The 21,451-nt window shown below is 33.1% G+C and overlaps 1 protein-coding gene and 1 long non-coding RNA gene across 7 annotated transcripts in view; one reads left to right on the top strand and one right to left on the bottom strand.

The window, feature by feature from the left end:
- Positions 1-21,451, top strand: part of NUP210L (nucleoporin 210 like) — a 140,764-nt gene that overhangs the window by 49,199 nt on the left and 70,114 nt on the right. The gene's annotated exons all lie outside the window — the stretch shown is intronic.
- Positions 20,531-21,451, bottom strand: part of LOC116423337 — a 51,270-nt gene continuing 50,349 nt past the window's right edge. Inside the window, exon 3 of the long non-coding RNA XR_004233906.1 lies at positions 20,531-20,629. This is a non-coding gene — a long non-coding RNA (uncharacterized LOC116423337). The remainder of the gene's footprint in view (positions 20,630-21,451) is intronic.

Genomic DNA, 21,451 nt, shown 5'->3' with positions numbered 1-21,451 from the left:
GGAGTGCAATAAAGTGTGTTGATTAATGGGAATGGAATAAAAGAGAAGGGAAAAGGTGGGGGGAGAGGATAACAGAGATCTTTGGGTGGGGGGATTGGGGAGTTTTAAGTCATAGCAAAGGAAGTTAATGGGCAAAAATAGAAGAATTAGTGAGGATAGGGAATAAAATACATACCCAAACAATAACAATGATCAGGAATAGAATTTAGTAGGAAAAAAATAGTAGGGGTAATAATTGATCTCAAAGTCAAAATTTAAAAATATTGAATCGAAAGAAATCTATATTATATATTAGACATATTATGTTATATGTTTATGTATGATATGTATATTTATTTACATGTGTATATATATGTAGGTATGTATGTATATAGGTGTGTGTGTGTGTGTGTGTGTATGTGTACATAAATATATTCATGTTTAACTGTAGCCTGCTTAAGGAATGTGAATGGGGAGGAAAGGGGGAAAAAAAGAATAAAGTGAAAAATTCACAATAAAGAACAAAAGAAAACAATCTGTAAGGAAGTAAAGAAAAAATAGACAGTCGTGAATACAATGTCTTCTATTTTTATATATGCTTTCTTGAAATGGAAATTTATTATTACACATTTTAAATTCTCCCTTATGTTCTGCATATGACTTTTTTCTTTTTCTATTTTGTTTTTTTCTTCTTTTGCATTTAAGTTTTAAGTAAATACATTTAAAAAAAAAGAATGTAATTAGACCCACACACAAAATCAAAAGTGAATGTTGTAAAATTACAAAAGAATAAGCATGGCTTCAAAGAAGATATATGAGAAGACATCCCTACTGCCCTTTCAGTGGAGGGAGAAAAGCCACATGTATGTGGTACATTGCTCATATTGATGAGATTTAGATTTAGGGAATCAAAATGAAATTAGGGTTTCTGGTGTACAGGGAGTTAAATGATAAGATCTAGTGGCAGGTTGGGGTTCAGGGAACCAAATGGAGAGGTTTGGCTCTCCTACCACCTCTTGGGATTCGGTGAAAGGGTAGGGAGTTTTGGGGACTCCCTTCTGGCACTGCAGAGGTTCTTTGTAAAAGAATTTACAGACCCAAAAACCTAGATTGATGATAGAGTTTATTATAGGGGATTGGAAGTAAGGTTAGAAATCCTGACAGAGAGGCATAAAGTCTGGTTAGGGAAATAGGTGAAGGTAAAGAGAAGGTGGCACTTGATAGAGTATTCCAGTGGGCAGAGGCTCCTTGGCATGCCAAGCATGGCATAGCATGGCACGTTGAGAACCTCTGCAAAGAGAAGGTTTTAGTTTGGCTCTTTTATAATGAGAGCTTTGGCTACAAGTTGAAGGGGGCTCGTAGGTGGAGTCCTAAGTTGGCTCCTTACTGGGTTTCAGCTTGAGCTGGAATTTGAATTGAATTCACTGAGTTTCAGGACTTAGCTGACCTTACCCAGATAACAAAGATGTTTGTTTGTCCGTCACTGAGGCAGAGTTGAAGATTTTCTCCTTTAAGGATTTTCAGAGTTTCAGGGTCCCCTCTTCAATATTTTTAGGTTTTTTTTTCAATATATTGATTTGTTATGCTGATTTCTTTTCTCTTTAAAAATATTTGTTATGCTCTTTGAGAAGCATAGGAAGAAAGATACTATGGAGAATTATGATTGATGTAAAAAGAAGACATCAATAATGACTTATTAAAAACAGAGACATAGTGGATGAAATCTAATCATGTGGAAATGGAATGAAGCATGTGTTACTTCCATCAACCCCTTAAGGAGTTGTCCTGAAGATAGAGACTACTAAAAACTAGCTTACACTTTCATAAGTAATAAATTGTGTAAAGAAATTTTCTCTCCCAATACAGTAGCCAACATAAAACAATAATGTAGAGTATATGCTTGTTCTTTAAATTTTCTATCAGAACACCATCAAATAAGTTTTAAAATAAAAATAGGAGGTGGAGCCAAGATGGTGAAGTAAAAGCAGAAACTCATTGACCTCTCTCCCAAACCACTCCAAATTCCTTTAAATATTGACTCTAAACAAATTTTAGAGCATCAGAACACACAGAAAGGTGAAATAGAACATTTTCTAGCCAAAGATCATCTAGAAGTCAGCAGGAAAGGTCTGTGGCACCAGGAAGAACATCCAGAGCACAGTCCTGGTGTGCTGACTATGCCAGAGCAACACCATCCCTAGCTCTGGCCCCGGCCCCAACAAAGCAGGAACAGTTCTAGGGATCTCTAAATCAGTGGCAGTACAGAAAAGAGTGTTTATGGTCAGGTCCCTAGAAAGATCTCTGAAAGCAGCTGCACAAAATCCTGGAAGTTTGAGACAGTGTGCCCTTCACCCTGGAAGCAAAATCCTACTTTAACAGTTAAAAGCCAGGATATTGGCTACAAAAAAAACAGACAATAGGGGGAAAAAGATTCTTACTATAGAAAGTTACTATGTACATCCAAAGTCTCCAAGAAAAATAAGAATTGGACTCAGGACATGGGATAATTCAAAGGGGATTTCAAAAATCAAATAAGAGAAATCAAGGGAAAATTAAGAAGAGAACTGAGAGTAGTGCAAAAGAAAATACAAAAAGCTAATGAGGAGAATGTCTTAAAAAGCAAAATTGGCCAAATGAGAAGGGAGGTGACAAAAATAATTACTTACTGACAAAAATAATTCCATAAAAATTAGAATTGAGCAAATGGAAGCTAATGACTTAATGAGAAATCAAGCTACAATAAAGCAAAACCGAAAAAAAAAATTTAAGGTGAAATATCTCATTGGGAAAACAACTGTACTGGATAATATATCTAGGAGAAATAATTGACAAGTTATTTATCTACCCTTAAGACATGGTCAAAAAAGAGCCTGGACGTCATCTTTCAAGAAATCAAGGTAAACTATCCTGATATTCTAGAATCAGGGGTAAAATAGAAATTAAAAAATCTACTGATTACCTCTTGAAAGAGATGCCAAGGGAAAGCTCCCAGTAATATTCTAGCCAACTTCCAGAACTCTCATATCAAGTAGAAAATATTCAAGCATCCAGAAAGAAACAATTCAAGTATAGTGGAACCACAGTCAGGATAACACAAGATTTAACCGCTTCTACATTAAAGGACTGGAGGGCTATAACATGATATTCTGGACAACTTTTGAACTAAGATTACAACCAAAAATCACCTATTCAGCAAAACTGAGTATAATCCTTCAGGGGAAAAGCTGGGTATTCAATGAAATAGAGGATTTTTAAGCAGTCATGATGAAAAAGACTAGAGTTGAATAAGAAAATTTAATTTTCAAATATAGGACTCGGGAAACATAAGGAGGTAATCAGGAAAGTGATATAAGGGACTTAATAAGGTTCATGGGAGGATGATACTTGTAATACATTAGAACTTTCTTATTATGATAGAAGGAATATATAGAGATAGAGCAGATGTTGAGTATGAAAGGTTAATATCTTTAAAAATGAAATTAATGGGTGAGAGAAAAATGTACAGGGAGAAAGGGAAAAGTGGAATGGTGTAAATTATCTGCCATAAAAAGAGGCAAAAAAAAAAAGGTTTTACAGTGGACAAGAAGAGGAGAAGGAGAGTGCATGAACCTTACTCTCATCACAATTGACTCAAAGATGAAATAAAATACACACCCAAAATTGATATAGAAATGTATCTTACTCTGCCTTACCTATCTATGAGGGGAATGAAAGATGGGGAGAGGGGAGGGTGATAGAAGAGAAAGCATATTGGGGGAGGAATTAAGTCATTAGCCAAAAAGCTTTTGAAGAGGGACAGAGTGAAAGGAGAGAGAGAATAGAATAAATAGCCAGGGGGTGGAGGGCAGAATACAGTTAGCAATAAAAATTATTAAAAGAATTTTGAAGCAAATTTCTCTGATAAGACCTCATTTCTCAAACATAAAGGGAACTGAGTCAATTTTTAAAAAATAAAGATCTATTACCCAATTGATAAATGATCAAAAGATATGAACTATGCCCATTAATTGGGGAATGACTGAATAAATTGTGGTATGTGCTTATGATGGAATATTATTGTTCTATGGGAAATGATGAGTAGAATGCTCTCAGAAAACTTGGAAAGTCTTCCATGAACTCAAAGTAAAATGTATTGTGTACAAAGTAATAGCAATATTGTGGGATTGAATGACTTTGCTATTCTCAGCAACACAATGATTCATGACTACTTTGAAGAACTTGCAATGAAAAATATTATCCATACCCAGAAAAAGAACTGATTACATCTGAAAACAGATTGAAATATATTTTCTTTCTCTTTTTTAAAATTTTATTTTTCTTGAGGGTTTTTGTTGTGGGGGAAGATCTATGTTTTCTCTTATAACATGACTTTTATGGAAATGTTTTGCATAATCTCACGTGTACTTTCTTAGTGGGAGCTGGAAATAGGAATAAGTGAGAGAATCTGGAACTCAGAGTTTTCAAAACAAATTTAAAAATTGTTTTAAATGTAATTGGGGAAGAATAAGAATATTAAATTTTAAAAATAAAAAATATAATAATACCACTGACAAAACTCTACAATATAGTACTTTTGAGATTTGCAAAGCACCTTATATAAATTATAAACTTCTCAATATAGGTGCTATTAATTCAAAATTCAACTGTATCTGTCAGCTCTTGATGGTGAATATTCCTTTCAGAAAGGCAATTTACAATCCAGTCATACCTATTTGTCCCATAAGACTCTTATTCATTTCTTCCCAAAATTTGGCCAAAGAGGGCAGGATAGAATTAAACATCACAGGAATATGAGAGGAACACTTCAACTATCCATTAGTTTTTCCTACCTATTGCTGCATAATCATCTTATCTAATCTTGTTTTTAGTTATACTTTAAACTGAGTCAATCATTTACTCCACCTTTTCAATCCCTAATGATGAACATCCACTCCTTTTCCAATTCTTTGCTACCACAAAAAAGAGCTGATACAAACATTTTTGCACATGTGGATCCTTTTCCCTCTTTACTGATTTCCTTGAGATACTGACCCAGTAATAGCACTGCTAGATCAAAGGGTATACACAGGTTTATAGCCCTGTGGGCATAGTTCCGGTTTGCTCTCCAGAATGTTTGGATCATTTCACAATTCCACTAACATTGCATTAGTGTCTCTGGAAGAAAAGACTACTCGCCACAGACTGGAGATTGAGAAGCCACGAGTTGGTGCTGGCTGGAGGCTGAAGAAAGGCAGAAGCCAAGGATAAAGCTGCAAGATCTCTTGGAGCCAGGTAGAGAGATAGGCCTCAACTAACCGGGCAAATTTGTAAGGAGAAATAAACGTTTGCATTTTTAGCAGCTGGCTGCGATTTTGGATTAATTATTGATTGCAACTGATACTAAGGCTGCCTTCCAAGAAAACCCCTCAACATTCCCATATTCTCTCTAACATTTATCACTATCTTTTCCTGTCATTTTAGACAATCTGAAAGGTGTGATATGGTAGCTCAGAATTGTTTTAATTTGCATTTCTCTAATCAATAGTGATTTAGAGCATTTTTTCATATGACTGAAGATGGCTTTAATTTCATCATATCCTTTGAACCATTTATAAATTGAGGAATGATTTGTATTCTTAAAATTTTGACACAGTTCCTTATATATTTTAGAAATGAGATCTTGATCAGAAACACTGGCTATCAAGATTTTTTTTCCCAGCTTTGTACTTCCCTTTTAATCTTGAGCTTTTTAATTTAATGTAATCAAAGTTGTCCATTTTGCCTTTCATTCTTCTTTGGTCATAAATGCCTCCCTTCTCCAAAGATCTGATAGATAAATTATTCCTTGCCCTGCTAATTTGTTTATGGAATCATTTTTTATGCACAAATCATGTATCCATTTTGACCCTATTTTGGTATGAGGTATGAGGTGTAGGTCTATGCTGAGTTTCTGACATTATTTTCCAGTTTTTCCAGCAATTTTTTGTCATATAATGAGTTCTTATTCTCACTGGAAGCTGGAGTTTGGGAGTTTATGAAATACGAGATTACTATAAGCCTTGATTATTGTGTTATATGTATCTAATCTGTTCCAAAAGTTATATATTCTCTAAGAGCTCCTTCACCCTTCCTCTTCATTTCACATCACTTAAGACATCTTCCTCCTTTGTCTCTTCCTTAATCCATTACACATAAAGAGATGTCCCTTCTTACTAAGACTAACCCCACTACAGGCACAAATGATCCTCATCTCTTCTCCAACAGATTGCTGGACTGATTCCCACTTTCCTACAAATTTGCCCTCATCTCTCCTATCCTCAAAAAAACCTTCATTTGATCCATCTATCTTCATCATCATTCCATGTTACACCTCTGTTTTGGAATAAAACTCTTTGGGAATACAGTCTATAATATTTTCATTTTCTTTTATTTTCTTTACTCTTTTTTCAGCTCTTTAATCTGAATCATCATGTAATCTAATTGATCTCTCCAAAGTTACTAATGTTTTCTTAATCGTCTAATGTATTCTTCCTTTTAAAAGTTTAAAAGTTCTATTTAGTTTTGAAGCTGTAAACAATAAGTATAACAATATCATTTCTGTTTGAAGCTTTTTTGTAATTATATTGTTATTTGAGTTCAAGTGAATGTTTCCCCACCTGTCTTTTGACTCTATTTTTAGATCTTATCTGTTTCAAAGACTCCATGAGTTGGTAAACTAGAATTGATTACATTCAGTAAATGTAATCAGTGGTCCAGTAACATATAACTATTGTCAGCCTTTATATTGCTCTGCAGAATGGCATCTGTTCCAGAAATATTTGTAAATTTCCTACTTCAGAAATATTTGTAAATTTCCTACTTTCCATATGATCTAAGAATATCCATCACTTTTCCTTCCTTTTGATAAAGGGATATATCTTTTTGTATTATTTTGGGGTGATAGGTATGATGTTTCATTTATACTGTATGAGTTTTTGTTTGGATATTTTCCAAAAGGGTCATAATCCATTTTTCCTTTCCAAAAATGTATATCTTGACTGGTAATTTGAAGATATGTAATTTGTTCTAAAAATCTAACTAGCACTTTGAAACATCATTGAGTTTCTTGATTAACTTTAATGACTTTATGTTCATTGTGTCTTGCCTAGAGAATACCAAGAAAAGTAAGATAATTTGTATTTCCTTAGTCCGTTGGTTCTTTTTGGCTTCTAGATTCAAGCTTTAGGCATATGTTAAGAATTTTATCCAATCCAAATGACATTTTTATATCATTGGGAAAAAATTTTCATGTAATGAAAAAGGTGGTTTAATGTGTTTTTGGTGGGGCTATATAAATGATGGTAACCATGTGTACATTATGTGATTAATGTAATGTTTTAGTGTGATTCTCTCTTTTACTAAGAAGTTGTGCTCACTACTCTTAATGAAAGATATTGATAATGGATTTAAAACTAATCAGAAATGTAATGGATTTCACCGCTAAATAAATCCTGGAAAAAACCAATGTGAAACAAAAAATTGCACTGTTCATTTGGATACAAGCCTGCTGGAGACAAACTTGTTATAACTAAATTACTCTAATTCTTAGTCTATCTGCTTAAAGAAAGAGAAAAGCATAAATATAAAAAGGGCAGTTTCCTAATGCCTTTGTAAATCTCTTTGACACAGCTAATTCAATAGTTATAGCTTATAGTATTCCCCAAGACAATTCCACAGTATAATAAAAACAGAGAGAGCTCATGTGAAAGTTGATTTAACTGTTTTGATTCATCAGACAAAACAATAAATTTTTAACAGATCAATGAATAATGGGAGAAAAATTTTCCTAAACCTTTGTCTAGTCTAGGGTGAAGACAGATAATCACAGATTTTGCTATTCCTAATTTAGCCTGGTTGTCACTGTATCCCGTTTTCTGGGAATTTAGAATTTTTTTCTTAAACTTGGAAAGTAGATAGCCTTTGATATTTGGAAAAGTAGTTTAGTATAGGGCACTATTTCAGATTTTTGTAGTTAAAGAAGAAGTAGCTAGGATAACTTATTAAAGTTAAAGTCTCACACCCAACTACCACCATCCCAATTTCTTTTTATGTATCGTTTTCCTCCTTTGAATTATGAGCTTCTTGAGGTCAGGGACTGTCTTTTACCTTTATTTGTCTGGCACAGTTGTAATGCCAGAGAAACTGAGGCAAGATAGAGATTAGAGAGTTTTTTAATATTTTATTTGGATTTCTGAGAGGGAGAGATTTTTTGGGACCAAAGGATCCATTTTGGCCCCAGGGCCGATGTTTCAAAACATTCAGCAGCAGCAGCAGCATGGAATGTGAGATTCCGGTGAAATATATATGTGGCCAAACTCTGGTGAGGGGGGAATTTCCAATAAGGGACCATCAATCAGTTTCTGACAGGTTGGGCGGTAGGACCATAAATTCTTACAAATTGGGAGTTAAGGAGGTGTCCAACTAGAGCCAGGAAGTCTGGAGAGATAGGGGTAGAGGATGTCAATTAGATATCTAAGATAGGACATCTAGAATCTTATCTTTTATTTTATTTTTTTTTATTTAATAGCCTTTTATTTACAGGTTATATGTATGAGTAACTTTACAGCATTAACAATTGCCAAACCTCTGGCAATTGTTAATGCTGTAAAGTTACCCATGTATATATCCTGTAAATAAAAGGCTATTAAATTAAAAAAAAAAAAACAATTGCCAAACCTCTTGTTCCAATTTTTCACCTCTTACCCCCCCCCCTCCCCAGATGGCAGGATGTCCAGTAGATGTTAAATATATTAAAATATAAATTAGATACACAATAAGTATACATGACCAAACTGTTATTTTGCTGTACAAAAAGAATCAGACTCTGAAATATTGTACAATTAGCTTGTGAAGGAAATCAAAAATGCAGGTGGGCATAAATATAGGGATTGGGAATTCAATGTAATGGTTTTTAGTCATCTCCCAGAGTTCTTTCTCTGGGTGTAGCTGATTCAGTTCATTACTGCTCCATTAGAAATGATTTGGTTGATTTCATTGCTGAGGATGGCCTGGTCCATCAGAACTGGTCATCATATAGTATTGTTGTTGAAGTATATAATGATCTCCTGGTCCTGCTCATTTCACTCAGCATCAGTTCGTGTAAGTCTCTCCAGGCCTTTCTGAAATCATCCTGTTGGTCATTTCTAACAGAACAATAATATTCCATAATATTCATATACCACAATTTATTCAGCCATTCTCCAACTGATGGACATCCACTCAGTTTCCAGTTTCTAGCTACTACAAAGAGGGCTGCCACAAACATTCGTGCACATACAGGTCCCTTTCCCTTCTTTATGATCTCTTTGGGATATAATCCCAGTAGAAACACTGCTGGATCAAAGGGTATGCACAGTTTGATAACTTTTTGAGCATAGTTCCAAATTGCTCTCCAGAATGGTTGGATTCGTTCACAACTCCACCAACAATGCATCAATGTCCCAGTTTTCCCGCATCCCCTCCAACAATCATCATTATTTTTTCCTGTCATCTTAGCCAATCTGACAGGTGTGTAGTGGTATCTTAGAGTTGTCTTAATTTGCATTTCTCTGATTAATAATGACTTGGAGCGTCTTTTCATATGACTAGAAATGGTTTCAATTTCTTCATCTGAGAATTGTCTGTTCATATCCTTTGACCATTTTTCAATTGGAGAATGGCTTGATTTTTTATAAATTAGAGTTAATTCTCTATATATTTTGGAAATGAGGCCTTTATCAGAACCTTTGACTGTAAAAATATTTTCCCAGTTTATTGCTTCCCTTCTAATCTTTTCTGCATTAATTTTGTTTGTACAAAAACTTTTCAGTTTGGTATAGTCAAAATTTTCTATTTTGTGATCAGTAATGATCTCTAGGTCTTCTTTGGTCATAAAGTCCTTCCCCTTCCACAGGTCTGAGAGGTAAACTATCCTGTGTTCCTCTAATTTATTAATAATTTCATTCTTTATGCCTAGGTCATGAACCCATTTTGACCTTATCTTGGTGTACGATGTTAAGTGTGGATCAATGCCTAGTTTCTGCCATATTAGTTAGAATCTTATCTTTTAGAATGGCCAGATCTCTACAGCCCTCATTATCTCAGCTTTAATGAACAGAAAAAGGGGAGCTGCAATCAGGGGAATTGAGGCAAAACAGTTCAAGGAACTGAGGCAGAATAGTTCAGGGAAACTGAGGTAGAACAATTAGGGAAACTGAGGCAGAATAATTTAGGGAAACTGAGGCAGGGCAATAAAAGGAAATTGTGGCACAACACAGGATGTGGCATGCAGCAGAAACTTAATAACTTTATTGATTGAGTTTCTCATTCAGATGAAACCAGTAACATAAAAGTATTATCCTAATATTTTGTTGCATGTAGTCTAAAGGAGAAATATGGGTGAGTCAGTATACTTTTACAGCATGGTTTATATTTTATTCATTGTTATTTACGTTATTGTATTGGTGTCATGCTAAATGGAGACTATATAGACTTTAAATGATATAATGTTTCATAATATTTGGCATCTATTTGATGTATTTGCAGTTCAATAAGCATGAATGTAGAACTGGGTCAGAAGTTTAATGTTAATAAGGGGAGAATAAGTTTTATCATGCTTTCAGATAATTTCTTCAGTAATTATCACATTTACATGGAATTTTTTGGCACATCTTTTTTGTTAGTTGGTCAACATACAATTTTCTTGAAAGTATTTTTGGATTTCTTGGGTGATGTTAGATTTGAATGCTTTGTATAGAATACATTATACTACACATATGTACATATGACATATCGGGAATAGTCATTGGGATGCTAATCTTTTCATAATAGGTGCATGGTGCGTTCTGTCAAGAAAGATGAAATTGTGGCACATTGGATAGAGCATCAGCCCTGAAGTCAGAAGGACCTGAGTTCAAATCTTATCTCAGACACCTAACACTTCCTGGCTGTGTGACCCTGGGCAAGTCACTTAACCCCAATTGCCTAAGCAAAAAAAAAAGTGGAGAAAAGCCAGGAATTTGCTTTAGCTCTCCTCAGTTTCCCTCAATACAATTTTAAATCATCTCAAAATGAATTCTGGGGCTCCAGAACCCACAAAAACATAGATAACATAGATTGCAAGAAAGGTCTTTCTCACTTGGCTAGAATATAAGATCCCCAGCATAGCTCAATAATAGAGGCCTTGTAATGGCTCAGCCAGCTCTGAGGACACTAGCCTACAAGCCTGGAATAGGCACAGGTAGGGCAGAAGACTCTAGCGAAGCAGGCTATCTACCAACCTTGGGTGCCAGTGCAAGAAGAGTGAAGCAGTGCCCCCTATGCCCTGGGGGGCATGATTTAAAAAATTATGGAAATAGGCTAAGCAAAAAACAAAAACAAAAAACACAGATCATAGAAAATTATTTTTGCTACTGGGGAAGATCAAAACACAAGCTCACAAGAGGACAACAGTGTCAAAGTGTCTACTTGCAAAGACTCAAAGAGAAATATGAATTGATCTCAGACCCAAAAAGTCTTTCTGGAAAAGCTCAAAAATCAAACAAAAGAGATAAAAGAAAAACTGGGAAAAGAATTAAAAATAGGAATCAATAACTTAGTAAAGGAAGCACAAAAAAATGGAAAAAATGTACAAAAATTTACTGAAGAAAATTTGTTTCTTAAAAAAGAAAAATTGGCTAAATGGAAAAGGAGGTACAAATCTAATTGAAGAAAATAATTCCTTAAAAATTAGAATTGGGCAAATGGAAACTAATGTCTATGAGACATCAGGAATCAATCAAACAAAATTAAAAGAATGAAAAAATAGAAGAAAAAAGAGGATAAAATACTTAATTGGAAAAATAACTGATTTGGAAAACAAATTCAGGAGAGATAATTTAAGAAGTATTGGACTGCCTGAAAGCCATGATAAAAAAAAAGAAAGAAAGAACCTAGATTAGACAGTCATCTTTCAAGAAATTAAAAGAAAAAAACTGCCCAGGTATCTTAGAATAAGAAAGAACATAATGATTCAGAGAGGAAAATGGATTTTCAATAAAATATGAGACTTTTTTTTCTTTAAATACATTCTTGATGAAAAGATTTCAGTGCTGAATAGAAAATTCGATTTTAAATATAAAACTGAAGACAAGCATTAAAACATAAATAGGAAAGAAATCAAGTTATTTAGTAAAGTTAAATTGTTTATATCACTACATTAGTCCTGTAACATAGAGTAAAGGTAAAACGCTGGAGCAGAATATATTATTATTTAGCTGAAATTTTAAAAAAGGAGTGGCAATCATCTCAGACAAAGGAAAAGCAAAAATAGATCTAATTAAAAGAGACAAGGGCATAAAAACCTCCCAGTCAAATGCTGAAATGCAAAAATATTAAATGCATCCTTTTCAGATCATGATGCAGTAAAAATTATATTCCATAAAGGGCAGTGAGAGGATAGATTAAAATTAATTGAAAACTAAATTATCTAATTCTAAAAAATGAGTGAGTCAAACAATCAGCAGTTTATTAAAGATAACAATAATAATGACACAATATATCAAAATTTATGAGATGCATTCAAAGCATTACTTAGGGGAAATTTTTTGTCTTTAAATGCTTATATCAGTAAAATAAAGAGCATGTCAATAAATTGGGCATACAACTAAAAAAAAAACTAGAAAAAGAACAAATTTAAAACCTGCAATTAAACCAAATTAGAAATCCTTTAAATCAAAGGAGAAATTAATAAAATTGAAAGTAAGAAAACCATGGAACTAATAAAATTTTAAGAGCTGATGAAAAACCAATAAAATAAACCATTGTCTAATTTGATTAAAAAATTAGTAACATCAAAAATTACTTATTATAAAAATGAAAATTCAGAGGCACCACTAATGAAGAGGAAATTAATAGAGTAATTAGGAGCTGTTTTGCCCAATTGTGTGCCAGCAAATCTGACAACTTAAGTGAAATATAAATTGACCAAATTTACAGAAAGAAATACTTAAATAATCCCATTTTAGAAAAAGAAATTAACAAAGCCATCAATAAGCTACCTAAGAAAAAATCTCCAAGGTCTGATGGACTTATAGATGAATTCTGTCAATTATTTAAAGAACAACTCATTCTACTACTACTATATAAATTATTTAGCAAAATAGATGAAGGAATCCTACCAAATTCCTTGTAGGTTACAAATATAGTGCTGGTACCTAAACCAGAAAGAGTCAAAACAGAGAAAGAAAACTATAGATGCATTTTCCTAATGATTATTGATGCAAAAACTAGCAAGGAAATTACAGCAATATGTCACCAGAATTATATATTATGACCCAGGTGGGATTTATACTACGAATTCAGAGCTAGTTCAATATTAAAAAAAAAAAATTAACATAATTGACCATATCAATAACAAAACCATCAGAAATTGTACAATTATCTCAATTGATGCAGAAAAAGCTTTTGACAAAATCCAGCACCAAAAACTATTAAAAATTAGGAATAAATGGAGCATTCCTTAAGATGATTTAAAGCATTATCTGTAATTGGCATCAACTAGAAGTCTTCCCAGTAATGCCAGAGGTGAAAAAAGGATCCCCATTATCACTACTATTATTCAATATTGTATTAGAACTGTTAGCTTTAATACTAAGAGAAGAAAAAGAAATTGAAGGAATTAGACTATCTGATGAAGAAACAAAACAATCACTCTTTGCAGATGATATGATGACATACTTAAGAGAATCCTAAAGAATCAACTATTCTGAGTGGAACAAGCAGATCCAGGAATACATTGTGTACGATAACAGCAAGAACATGTGATGATCAATTATGAAAGACTTAGTTCTTCTCAGTGGTTCAGATATACAAAACAATGCCAATAAACTTTGGACAGAAAAATGCCATCTGCATTCAGAAAAGAACTAAGGAGACTGATTGTAAATCAGCCTGTGCTATAGTCACTTCTTTTTTTTTTTTTTTTTTTTGCCTTTTTTTTTTTTAATCTCTTCCCATGGTTTTTCCTTTTGCTTTGATTTTTCTCTCCTAACATGATTCATAAAGTAACATATATTAAAAAATAAATAAATTTACCAAGAAAAAAACAAAACAAAAATAAGAATCAACTAAAAAACGAGTTTAAATAACAACTTTAGCAAAGTGATAGATTGTAAAATAAACCCACATAAATCATCACCATTTCTATGTACTATCAATAATAGCAGTAGCAAGAGATAGAGAAAATTTCATTTAAAATAACTATAGGGAGGGGCAAATTGGTGGTGTGGTGGATAAAGCTCTAGCCCTGAAATCAAGAGGATTGAGTTTAAATTTGGTTTCAGACACTTTAACACTTCCCAGCTGTGTGATCCTGGGCAAGTCACTTAACTCCAGTTGCCTCAACAAAAAATAAAATAAAATAAAATAACTGTACATAATATAAAATACTTGGGAAGTTTTCCTACCAAGACAAACCCGGGAATTATATGAACACAATTAGAAAATATTTTTATGCAAATAAAGTCAAATCTAAATAGTTGGGAAAATATCAATTGCCAATGTAATAAAAATCACAATTCTACCTAAACTAATTTATGTATCCCAGTGCCACACACCAATCAAACTACCAAAAATTATTTTGTAGAATTTGGAAAAATTCATAAAATTTATCTGAAATTACAAAAGATCAATAATATAAGGGAATTAATAGAAAAAGAAAAGGAAGATAGTCTGGCTGTATCAGATCTCAAACTATATTATAAAGTGATGATCATTAAAACCACCTTGTACTGGCTAAAAAGTGTAGTGATTAGTGGAATTGATTAGGTACACAAAACAGCATAGTAAATGGCCTTAATAATCTAGTGTTTGATAAACCCCCAAATCCCAGCTTCTGGGATAAGAAGGCTTAATTTGAATAAAATTATGGAGAAAACTGGAAAACTGTATGATTGAACTTGTTTGTAGACAAACATATTTACATCATATGCCAAGACAAGGGCAAAATGGATATATGATTTAGATACAAAGGATAATAACATAAAACAATTTAGGAGAGCAAGGAAGAGTTTATCTGTTAGATATATGGAAAAGGGAAGTATTTATGACCAAACAAAAGATAGCCAGCATTATGAGATGTAAAATGAATAATGTGGATTATATTTGGTTACAAAGGTTTTGTACAAAACTAAAGCAATCGAAATTGAAAGTTGAAAACCTTTATAGCTAATGTCTCTGAAATAGGCCTCATTTCTAAAATATTTAGAGAACTGAGTCAAATTTATAAGAATACAAATCATTCTCCAGTTGATAAATGGAAAAAGAATTTGTATTTGATTTATTTATTTAATATTTCCCCAGTTACATTTAAAACAATTTTTTTACATTTGTTTTTAAAATTGTGAGTTCTACAACAATACTATATAATGATCAGTTCTGATGGACCTGGCCATCTTCAGCAATGAGATGAACCAAATCAGTTCCAATGGAGCAGTAATGAACTGAACCAGCTACACACCCAGCAAAAGAACTCTGGGAGATAACTAAGAACTATTACATAGAATTCCCAATCCTTATATTTTTGTCTGCCTGCATTTTTTATTTCCTTCACAGGCTAATTGTACACTATTTCAGAATCTGATCCTTTTTGTACAGCAAAATAACGGTTTGGACATGTATACTTATTTTGTATTTAATGTATACTTTAACATATTTAACATGTATTGGTCATCCTGCCATCTAGGGGAGGGGGTGAGGGGAAAGGGAAAAAATTGCAACAAAAGGTTTGGCAATTGTCAATGCTGTAAAATTACCCATGCATATAACTTGTAAATAAAAAGCTATTAATTAAAAAAAAGAAAATTGTGAGTTCTGGTTTTCTCCCTTATCTCCAACCAAAATTAAGAAACCATATGAAATATATTTTAACATGTATAACAAATATTGGATTACTTACCATCTAGGGAAGGGAGTGAAGGGAAGGAGGGGAAAATCTGAAACACAAGGCTATGCAAGGATCAATATTGAAAAATTATCTGTGCATATGTTTTGAAAATAAAAAGCTTTAGTAAAAAAAAAAAAAAGAAAGAAACCACATGTGAAGTTATGGAAAACATTTCCATAAAAGTCAAATTGTGAAAGAAAACATAGATCTCCCACCTTAATGAAAATAAAAACTCTCAAAAAAAATTAAGTTAAAAAAAGAGAAAGTCAGTTTATATTCAGACATAACAGTTCCTGCTCTGGATATGGATAGGATTTTTCATCTTAAGTACTTCATCTTAGTTGTGGAGTATTATACTGCTAAGAATAACAAAGTCATTTACAGATGGTCATTCCAAAGTATTGCTGTTACTTTGTATATGGTGCATTTCCCTTTGCTTAAGTTCTTGGATGACTTTACAGGTGTTTTTATTTTTTTTTCCTGAGAGCATCCTTCTCATCATTTCCCATGGAAAAATAATATTTCATCACAAACATACAGCACAGTTTATTTATCCATTCTTCAATTGATGGGCATCTCCTTAATTTCCACTTTTTTTTGTCATGAGAAGAAAACTGCTCTGAATATTTTTTGTACATATAGACCATAGGCCATTTTCCTTTTTTTTTTTTTTAAATCTCTTTTGGTATTCATGGTATTGTTAAGTCAAAGGATATGCATGAATTTATAGCCCTTTGGGCACAGATCATATCTTTTGATCATTTATCAACTGAGTCATGGATCTTTTTTTTTTATAAATTTGACTCAGTTCCCTCTATATTTGAGAAATGAGGCCTTATCAGAAAAATTTGCTTCAAAATTCTCTTTATAATTACTATTGCTAACTCTATTTCCCCCATTTATTCTCTCTCTCCTTTTACTCTGTCTCTCCTCAAAAGTATTTTGCTACTGATCATTTGTCCCCCCAGATAAACTCTTTCTTTTATCACCTTCCCCCTCTTCCTGTATCCCATTCACATCCTTTTTTCCTATAGAGTAAGATAGATTTCTATCTTATTGATATTGAGTATATGTTATTTCCTCTTTGAGTCAGTTCTGATGAGAGTAAGGTTCACTCACTCATCCTCTCCTCTTCCTCTTCTCTTTCAGTCTAAAAGCTTTTTCTTACCCCTTTTTTATGGCAGATAATTTGCACCATTCCACTTCTACCTTTTCCTTTCTTCCAGTACATGGAAAAAGGATTTGAATAGCCAGTTTACAGATGAAGATGTCAAAGCTATTTCTACTCATATGAAAAAATGCTGTAAATCACTATTAATTAGAGAAATGAAAATTAAAATAATTCTGAGGTACCAGCTCATACCTCTCAAATGGGCTAATATGAACTGATTCAACTGTTTTGGAAAGCAATTTGGAACTATGCCTACATGACAATCAAACTGTGCATACCTTTTGATGCAGCAGTACACTCCTGGGCATTGAGGCATTGGGAATGACTGACCAAGTTGTGTTATATGAATATAATAGAATACCATTGTACTGTAAGAAAGGATGAGCAGGCATATTTCGGAAAAAACCTGGAAAGACTTACATGAATGGATGCAAAGTGAAGTAAGCAAAACCAAGAGAACATTGTACATAGTATCAACAACATTGTGCTATGTTTCACTTAGTTCTTCTTAGCAATGCAATGATCCAAGACAGTTCCAAAAGAAGAGAAAAAGAGGAGAAAATTCTATCCACATTCAGAGAAAGAACTGAGTCTGAAGACAGATCAAAGCATGCTATTTTGACTTTTTTGTGTTTCTTTTTCTTTTGTCCTTTTTCTTCTTTTGCAACATGACTAATATGGAGATATGTTTTCCATGATTGCTGATCATATATATTACTGATACCAAATTGTTTACTGCCTTGATTGGGAGAGGGAGAAAATTTGGAACTCAAAATTTTATAAAAAATGAATATTAAAAATTGCCTACACATAATTGGAAAAAATACTATTTTTTTTTAAAAAAGAAAAGAAAGGTGGAATCAGGCTTTCATTAATGAGGAAGCTAGTAAAATACTCTGCTAAGTAATCCATGTTCTAATTTGAACTGTTTGAGTCAATATCTATCCTGCCTTTTTACTTTCTAGTTTTGCAAACAAGCCATTTTTGCCACTTCCCTTGATGTAAATATCTGCCTTTCATTAGATTTTGGTGCACAAACTTTATTTTGCATTTGTTCCAAGTTATATTATTATCATCTTATTTTCATATTTTTCAGTGAGTTAGATAGAATTGTTCCTGAAAGAAATCACTCTCCTATTATTACTTAATGTTTTATACTTTTTACAAGTGGATAAAAATAACTGCCTTTTCTAGATGAATAAAAGACAACATTAAGGAATTGCTATTGGGTAAAGAGGTTGAGGCATTGTGCCTACTTCTCAATAAGGAACTATTTGCTCTAGACTCATGTATGTTTTCTGGACCAGGTTTATTCCTAGAGAATTTTGGCCATGTAAGAAATGTCAGGCTTCTTTTCTTATGTCTTGTGATTTGTTATGTTGCCCTACCCTAGAAAACTTGGGAAAACTTACCTAAGGAGTAGGTGTTGACCCACACCTGACACTGTATACCAAGATGAGGTCGAAATGGGTTCTTGATTCAGATAAAGAGTGATATTATAAGCTAATTAGAAGAACAAAAGATAGTTTATCCCTCAAATCTGTGGAAAAGGAAGGAACTTGTGTCCAAAGAACTGGAGTTCATTATTGAACATAAAATAGATAATTTTGATTATATTAAGTTTATGTACAAACAAAACCAATGCAGACAAAATTAGAAGGGAAGCAATAAACTGAGAAAAAACAAATTTATATTCAAAGGTTCAGAAAAAGGTCTCATTTCTAAAATAGAGAATTGAGGGGCAGCTAATTGGTGTAGTGGATAGAGCATCAGCCCTGAAGTCAGGAGAACCTGAGTTCATTCAATTCTGGCCTCAGACACTTAACACTTCCTGGCTATGTAACCCTGGGCAAGTCACTTAGCTCCAACTGCCTCAGCAAAAACAAAAAAATAAAATAGAGAATTAACTCAAATTTTTAAGAATTCAAGACATTCTCCAATCGATAAATTGTCAAAGGATATGAACAATTTTCAAATGAATAAGACTATTTCTAGTCATATGAAAAGGTGCTGTAAATCACTATTGATTAGAGAAATGCAAATTAAAACAACTCTGAGGTACCATTATACACCTATCATATTGGCTAAAATGACAGGAAAAGATAATGACAAATGTTGGAGGGGATGTGGGAAAACTGGGGCACTAATACATTGAAACTGTGCATACTCTTTGATCGATCAAACAGCAGTGTTTTTACTGGTTGTATCCCAAAGAAATCATAAAGGAGGGAAAGGGACCCACATGTGCAAAAATGTTTTTGGCAGTCTTTTCTGTAGTGGATAGAAACTGAATGACTATCATCAGTTGGAGAGTGGCTGAATATGTTATGGTGTATGAATGTTATAGAATATTATTGTTCTATAAGAAATTATCACATGAACTGACACTAAGTGAAATGAGCAAAGACAGGAGATCTTTTTACACAACAAAATTATGCAATGATCAATTCTGATGGATGTGTCTCTCTTCAACAATGAGATGATTCAGACCACTTCCAGTTGTTCAATAATGAAAAGAGCTATCTACACCCAGAGAGAGGACCGTGGCAACTGAGTGTGGATCACAACATAGTATTTTCATTCTTTTTGTTGTTGTTTGCTTGCATTTTGTTTTCTTTCTCATTTTTTCCATTTTGATCTGATTTTTCTTGTGCAGCATGATCATTGTAAAAATATGTATAGAAGAATTGCTTATGTTTAACATATATTGAATTACTTGCCATTTGGGGGAGGGAGTTGGGGGAGGGAGGGAAAAATTTTAGAATACAAGATTTTGTAAGGGTGAATGTTAAAATTATACATGTATGTATTTTGAAAATAAAAAGCTTTAATTAAAAAAAAGTAAAATAAAATATAGTTTCTTCCCCCCTAAAAATAAAAAAGGATTAGATGTTTGTGTGTATCTCCCCAAGAAGGAGAAACTAAAAGGTACTTATGGAATACTTATAGTTATAGAATAGGTATTTATTATTTCCTATATACAGAAGAAATTTAATACAAGCTCATATTTGACAGAAACAAATATGAATAAGTGGCAATACTGACTACTGCTGTAGTTTGTCTAGAAGTTAATACTTGAAATTAACATGAAGCAGTTTGCTGGACTGCAAGAATTTTACTTTATACCTTAGCCCTGCATTGTGTCCCTCAAAGCCCTGAATTCTATTAAAGGGGCCAGTCTTGGGTTCATTCATTTTGTTGGTGGTCATCTTTTGTAAGAGTGCTAGAGTGGTTGCTGGAGTCTCCTCCCTCTTTTTTCTTCATTAATCTAAAATTATAATCATTTTTCCATTCATGTCCCCAGCCTGTTCTGATCACCACTTAAGACTGATTTTGCGCATTTACACAATTTACACTCTTTACACAATAAACCTTTCTTAATTCCCCTTACCCTACCAAATAAATTTCACATTCAGCCCCCCCTCCCCATAGCTTTCTCTTTCTATTTTCCTTACCTTTTGCTTTAACTGAACTGAGTTCTTCAGCTTTCTTTGTACATACTAATCTTATCTTCTTTCCTTTGTTCATTTTATTTGGAATATCTTCTCCTTACATCTCACCTGTCAAAATTTTAACCATCCATCAGGTCCCAGATCACATGCTTGTCCTCCAAGACTCCTTTCTTCCCACTTTGCAGTCCTGCTCTATTCCCCCTCTCATACAAAATGTCTCCTCGTCGCCTAATCTGTCTAACCACTGGAAGTAAGCTTAGTTTATGAGAAATAGTCACATAATACTAAACAGTTTGTGTTATCAACTGAATGACTTCTGCAGTTAGAAGGGTGAAGAAATCTAGGGAATTGACTTTTCCAGATTCTTGGGAACAGAGCTGCTTGTCCTTTTTTAAAAGTCTGACTTACCGAGAAAGATTGAGGAAAAACTTTTTTTAAAAAATCCAAGAAAAACAAGAAAATTGTGAAGGAAAAAAAAAAGTCAACCAACTAGAAAAGCAGATCCAGATTCTTAAAAATAAATGGTTTTTTGAAAATTAGAACTGGGCAAGGAAAGCCAGTGAAGCTATAAGAGATCAAGAAAGAACAAAACAAAATATAAAGAATGAAAACACTGAAGAGAAGGTGAAACATAAGAAAACAACACATCTGGAGAACACACTAGAATAATTGGACTAATCGAAAGCTGTGACCAAAAAAAGAACCTTGACCTAATAATACAAAAAATAAAGAAAAATTTTTCTGAAGTGAGAATGAGGAAAAAGTAGAAATGGAAAAAACTACCAATTATCACCTCAAAAGGACCTACCAGGAAAGCTAAATTTTAAAATCCCCAGATTAAAGAGAAAATTTTACAAGAAAAAAAAATCAAATATGTTGGAGCTACAATTAGAATTGTATAGGATTTAGCAGCAACTACAATAAAAGACC

This window comes from Sarcophilus harrisii, chromosome 4 (genome assembly GCF_902635505.1).
Source record: "Sarcophilus harrisii chromosome 4, mSarHar1.11, whole genome shotgun sequence".
In the NCBI taxonomy this organism is placed as follows: Eukaryota; Metazoa; Chordata; class Mammalia; order Dasyuromorphia; family Dasyuridae; genus Sarcophilus; species Sarcophilus harrisii.
Note: the sequence above shows the minus strand (reverse complement) of the source record. Positions and strands in the feature narration are given on the sequence as shown.